The sequence below is a fragment of the Phyllobates terribilis genome, unplaced genomic scaffold (assembly GCF_046119375.1).
Source record: "Phyllobates terribilis strain yellow unplaced genomic scaffold, ASM4611937v1 Scaffold_1248__1_contigs__length_344610, whole genome shotgun sequence".
NCBI lineage: Eukaryota > Metazoa > Chordata > Amphibia > Anura > Dendrobatidae > Phyllobates > Phyllobates terribilis.
In genome coordinates, this window is record NW_027364008.1 from 338,612 (window position 1) to 344,611 (window position 6,000).

The 6,000-nt window shown below is 41.5% G+C and overlaps 3 non-coding genes across 3 annotated transcripts; all 3 read left to right on the top strand.

Annotated features, from left to right (window-relative positions):
• The first annotated feature begins 1,311 nt into the window (after positions 1 to 1,311).
• Positions 1,312 to 1,383, top strand: TRNAE-UUC (transfer RNA glutamic acid (anticodon UUC)). The gene has a single exon. It is a non-coding gene; the product is annotated as a tRNA-Glu (tRNA).
• Positions 1,384 to 3,014: 1,631 nt separating this feature from the next.
• TRNAE-UUC (transfer RNA glutamic acid (anticodon UUC)) lies at positions 3,015 to 3,086 on the top strand. The gene has a single exon. It is a non-coding gene; the product is annotated as a tRNA-Glu (tRNA).
• A 1,631-nt stretch (positions 3,087 to 4,717) lies between these two features.
• TRNAE-UUC (transfer RNA glutamic acid (anticodon UUC)) lies at positions 4,718 to 4,789 on the top strand. The gene has a single exon. It is a non-coding gene; the product is annotated as a tRNA-Glu (tRNA).
• Positions 4,790 to 6,000: the final 1,211 nt, after the last annotated feature.

A 6,000-nucleotide genomic window follows, 5' to 3' on the forward strand; every position in this document is an offset into this window, starting at 1 on the left:
AAGGAGGGAACAGTGCCCCGTGTGAGGCTCAAACTCACGAGCTTCAGATTATGAGACTGACGTGCTACCTACTGCGCTAACGAGGCAAGCTGTACCTGCAGATCTGCAGAAGTTTATTGTGCATAGCAGAAAACTTTTTTTTTTTCATAATGTCACTGAGACATTAGTGCATCTTTTCCCATATGGTCTAGCGGTTAGGATTCCTGGCTCTCACCCAGGTGGCCCGGGTTTGACTCCCGGTATGGGAATGCATCTTTATCTTAGCTACTGCCACCATTCAAAGACTGACACGTGTTTTTCAATCAAAAATGTTTCTGGTAGATTTTCACTTTGCAACAAAAATACTTAACATTGGCGATGCATTATGACTTTTGCAAAAGATTTCCTTTTGTTTCATAGCTTAAGCCTTTTTCAACTACACAGTTTTACACAAAAGTGTCAAGGGACTCAACAAGCCATGTGTCCTGTCTGTCATTAGGGCTCCCATGTTCTTTCTAATCGGAAACAGTTTAGAACTGAATTGGAAAGTTCAGAGTTAGTGACAAAATCTCTTGAGAAAAGGAGGATGCCACGTGTGAGCAAAAAACTCATGATCTTCAAATTATTCAACTGACGTGCCAAAAACCTTGACCATGTAGCGTGTTTCAGCTCTTGTAATGTTGATGTTTTGTATTCAAAGCAAAACACTCTTTTTTTTTTTTTTTTTTTTTTTTTTTACACCTGTCTTGCTGTTTACTGTACTGCTTACACCATGTGGAGAAAGACTTAGTTAGTATTCCTGGTTGACTGGTTCGATTCCTGCTATGGGAGAGACTTTTTTTTGGGGACTAGTGTCCACATTCCAAAGCCAACACGTGCCTTGCAGACAGAATCAGTTTAGGTTGGAACTGCTCTTTGCAGCCAAAAATGCAGACCACCAGGTTTTTTGGATATTTATTTGCACAAAAGCTTATTTGATGTCATATCTCAAACCATTCATATCTCTCACTTTTAATTCCTGGGTGTTAAGGGACTCAACAAGCCTTTATCCCTGTTTGTCATTGGAGCTCCCCTTCCATCAATTGGTGATATTTTGCTACTGAATGGAAAAGAGCTGTGACTCTCTAGCCAAGATGGTTGCAAAATCAGTTAAGGAAACACGGTACCAGTGCCCCATGTGAGAATCGAACTCATGACCTTCAGATTACGAGACTGACGCGCTACCTGCTGCGCTAACGAGGCAAAATGCACGTAATAATCTGCGGAAGTTGCTTGTGCAAAGCAGTACACCTCTTTTTTTTCATATTGTAAGTGAGCTGGCAGTACATCTTCTCCCATATGGTCTAGCGGTTAGGATTCCTGGTTTTCACCCAGGCGGCCCGGGTTCGACTCCCGGTATGGGAACGCATCCTTTTCTGCACCGCTGCCAACATTCAAAAACTGACGCGTGTTTTTTAGTCAAACGTATTTCAAGTAGGATTTGTTTTTTTCAGGCAAAAATGCTGAACGCCCGCGTTTTGGCACTTCATTCTGACCATTCACACAAGATTCAATTTGGATTCGTAGCTCAACTCATTCTCAACCACCCCTTTTTACACTAAAGTGTCAAGGGACTCAACAACTCATGGGTCCGGTAAGTTATTTGGATTCCCATTTCCTTTCTAATGGAAAAAGTTGTAGAATTGAATGGAAAAGTTCTAAGTTGGTGACAAAATCTCTCGAGAAAAGGAGGGAACAGTGCCCCGTGTGAGGCTCAAACTCACGAGCTTCAGATTATGAGACTGACGTGCTACCTACTGCGCTAACGAGGCAAGCTGTACCTGCAGATCTGCAGAAGTTTATTGTGCATAGCAGAAAACTTTTTTTTTTTCATAATGTCACTGAGACATTAGTGCATCTTTTCCCATATGGTCTAGCGGTTAGGATTCCTGGCTCTCACCCAGGTGGCCCGGGTTTGACTCCCGGTATGGGAATGCATCTTTATCTTAGCTACTGCCACCATTCAAAGACTGACACGTGTTTTTCAATCAAAAATGTTTCTGGTAGATTTTCACTTTGCAACAAAAATACTTAACATTGGCGATGCATTATGACTTTTGCAAAAGATTTCCTTTTGTTTCATAGCTTAAGCCTTTTTCAACTACACAGTTTTACACAAAAGTGTCAAGGGACTCAACAAGCCATGTGTCCTGTCTGTCATTAGGGCTCCCATGTTCTTTCTAATCGGAAACAGTTTAGAACTGAATTGGAAAGTTCAGAGTTAGTGACAAAATCTCTTGAGAAAAGGAGGATGCCACGTGTGAGCAAAAAACTCATGATCTTCAAATTATTCAACTGACGTGCCAAAAACCTTGACCATGTAGCGTGTTTCAGCTCTTGTAATGTTGATGTTTTGTATTCAAAGCAAAACACTCTTTTTTTTTTTTTTTTTTTTTTTTTTACACCTGTCTTGCTGTTTACTGTACTGCTTACACCATGTGGAGAAAGACTTAGTTAGTATTCCTGGTTGACTGGTTCGATTCCTGCTATGGGAGAGACTTTTTTTTGGGGACTAGTGTCCACATTCCAAAGCCAACACGTGCCTTGCAGACAGAATCAGTTTAGGTTGGAACTGCTCTTTGCAGCCAAAAATGCAGACCACCAGGTTTTTTGGATATTTATTTGCACAAAAGCTTATTTGATGTCATATCTCAAACCATTCATATCTCTCACTTTTAATTCCTGGGTGTTAAGGGACTCAACAAGCCTTTATCCCTGTTTGTCATTGGAGCTCCCCTTCCATCAATTGGTGATATTTTGCTACTGAATGGAAAAGAGCTGTGACTCTCTAGCCAAGATGGTTGCAAAATCAGTTAAGGAAACACGGTACCAGTGCCCCATGTGAGAATCGAACTCATGACCTTCAGATTACGAGACTGACGCGCTACCTGCTGCGCTAACGAGGCAAAATGCACGTAATAATCTGCGGAAGTTGCTTGTGCAAAGCAGTACACCTCTTTTTTTTCATATTGTAAGTGAGCTGGCAGTACATCTTCTCCCATATGGTCTAGCGGTTAGGATTCCTGGTTTTCACCCAGGCGGCCCGGGTTCGACTCCCGGTATGGGAACGCATCCTTTTCTGCACCGCTGCCAACATTCAAAAACTGACGCGTGTTTTTTAGTCAAACGTATTTCAAGTAGGATTTGTTTTTTTCAGGCAAAAATGCTGAACGCCCGCGTTTTGGCACTTCATTCTGACCATTCACACAAGATTCAATTTGGATTCGTAGCTCAACTCATTCTCAACCACCCCTTTTTACACTAAAGTGTCAAGGGACTCAACAACTCATGGGTCCGGTAAGTTATTTGGATTCCCATTTCCTTTCTAATGGAAAAAGTTGTAGAATTGAATGGAAAAGTTCTAAGTTGGTGACAAAATCTCTCGAGAAAAGGAGGGAACAGTGCCCCGTGTGAGGCTCAAACTCACGAGCTTCAGATTATGAGACTGACGTGCTACCTACTGCGCTAACGAGGCAAGCTGTATCTGCAGATCTGCAGAAGTTTATTGTGCATAGCAGAAAACTTTTTTTTTTCATAATGTCACTGAGACATTAGTGCATCTTTTCCCATATGGTCTAGCGGTTAGGATTCCTGGCTCTCACCCAGGTGGCCCGGGTTTGACTCCCGGTATGGGAATGCATCTTTATCTTAGCTACTGCCACCATTCAAAGACTGACACGTGTTTTTCAATCAAAAATGTTTCTGGTAGATTTTCACTTTGCAACAAAAATACTTAACATTGGCGATGCATTATGACTTTTGCAAAAGATTTCCTTTTGTTTCATAGCTTAAGCCTTTTTCAACTACACAGTTTTACACAAAAGTGTCAAGGGACTCAACAAGCCATGTGTCCTGTCTGTCATTAGGGCTCCCATGTTCTTTCTAATCGGAAACAGTTTAGAACTGAATTGGAAAGTTCAGAGTTAGTGACAAAATCTCTTGAGAAAAGGAGGATGCCACGTGTGAGCAAAAAACTCATGATCTTCAAATTATTCAACTGACGTGCCAAAAACCTTGACCATGTAGCGTGTTTCAGCTCTTGTAATGTTGATGTTTTGTATTCAAAGCAAAACACTCTTTTTTTTTTTTTTTTTTTTTTTTTTTACACCTGTCTTGCTGTTTACTGTACTGCTTACACCATGTGGAGAAAGACTTAGTTAGTATTCCTGGTTGACTGGTTCGATTCCTGCTATGGGAGAGACTTTTTTTTGGGGACTAGTGTCCACATTCCAAAGCCAACACGTGCCTTGCAGACAGAATCAGTTTAGGTTGGAACTGCTCTTTGCAGCCAAAAATGCAGACCACCAGGTTTTTTGGATATTTATTTGCACAAAAGCTTATTTGATGTCATATCTCAAACCATTCATATCTCTCACTTTTAATTCCTGGGTGTTAAGGGACTCAACAAGCCTTTATCCCTGTTTGTCATTGGAGCTCCCCTTCCATCAATTGGTGATATTTTGCTACTGAATGGAAAAGAGCTGTGACTCTCTAGCCAAGATGGTTGCAAAATCAGTTAAGGAAACACGGTACCAGTGCCCCATGTGAGAATCGAACTCATGACCTTCAGATTACGAGACTGACGCGCTACCTGCTGCGCTAACGAGGCAAAATGCACGTAATAATCTGCGGAAGTTGCTTGTGCAAAGCAGTACACCTCTTTTTTTTCATATTGTAAGTGAGCTGGCAGTACATCTTCTCCCATATGGTCTAGCGGTTAGGATTCCTGGTTTTCACCCAGGCGGCCCGGGTTCGACTCCCGGTATGGGAACGCATCCTTTTCTGCACCGCTGCCAACATTCAAAAACTGACGCGTGTTTTTTAGTCAAACGTATTTCAAGTAGGATTTGTTTTTTTCAGGCAAAAATGCTGAACGCCCGCGTTTTGGCACTTCATTCTGACCATTCACACAAGATTCAATTTGGATTCGTAGCTCAACTCATTCTCAACCACCCCTTTTTACACTAAAGTGTCAAGGGACTCAACAACTCATGGGTCCGGTAAGTTATTTGGATTCCCATTTCCTTTCTAATGGAAAAAGTTGTAGAATTGAATGGAAAAGTTCTAAGTTGGTGACAAAATCTCTCGAGAAAAGGAGGGAACAGTGCCCCGTGTGAGGCTCAAACTCACGAGCTTCAGATTATGAGACTGACGTGCTACCTACTGCGCTAACGAGGCAAGCTGTATCTGCAGATCTGCAGAAGTTTATTGTGCATAGCAGAAAACTTTTTTTTTTCATAATGTCACTGAGACATTAGTGCATCTTTTCCCATATGGTCTAGCGGTTAGGATTCCTGGCTCTCACCCAGGTGGCCCGGGTTTGACTCCCGGTATGGGAATGCATCTTTATCTTAGCTACTGCCACCATTCAAAGACTGACACGTGTTTTTCAATCAAAAATGTTTCTGGTAGATTTTCACTTTGCAACAAAAATACTTAACATTGGCGATGCATTATGACTTTTGCAAAAGATTTCCTTTTGTTTCATAGCTTAAGCCTTTTTCAACTACACAGTTTTACACAAAAGTGTCAAGGGACTCAACAAGCCATGTGTCCTGTCTGTCATTAGGGCTCCCATGTTCTTTCTAATCGGAAACAGTTTAGAACTGAATTGGAAAGTTCAGAGTTAGTGACAAAATCTCTTGAGAAAAGGAGGATGCCACGTGTGAGCAAAAAACTCATGATCTTCAAATTATTCAACTGACGTGCCAAAAACCTTGACCATGTAGCGTGTTTCAGCTCTTGTAATGTTGATGTTTTGTATTCAAAGCAAAACACTCTTTTTTTTTTTTTTTTTTTTTTTTTTTACACCTGTCTTGCTGTTTACTGTACTGCTTACACCATGTGGAGAAAGACTTAGTTAGTATTCCTGGTTGACTGGTTCGATTCCTGCTATGGGAGAGACTTTTTTTTGGGGACTAGTGTCCACATTCCAAAGCCAACACGTGCCTTGCAGACAGAATCAGTTTAGGTTGGAACTGC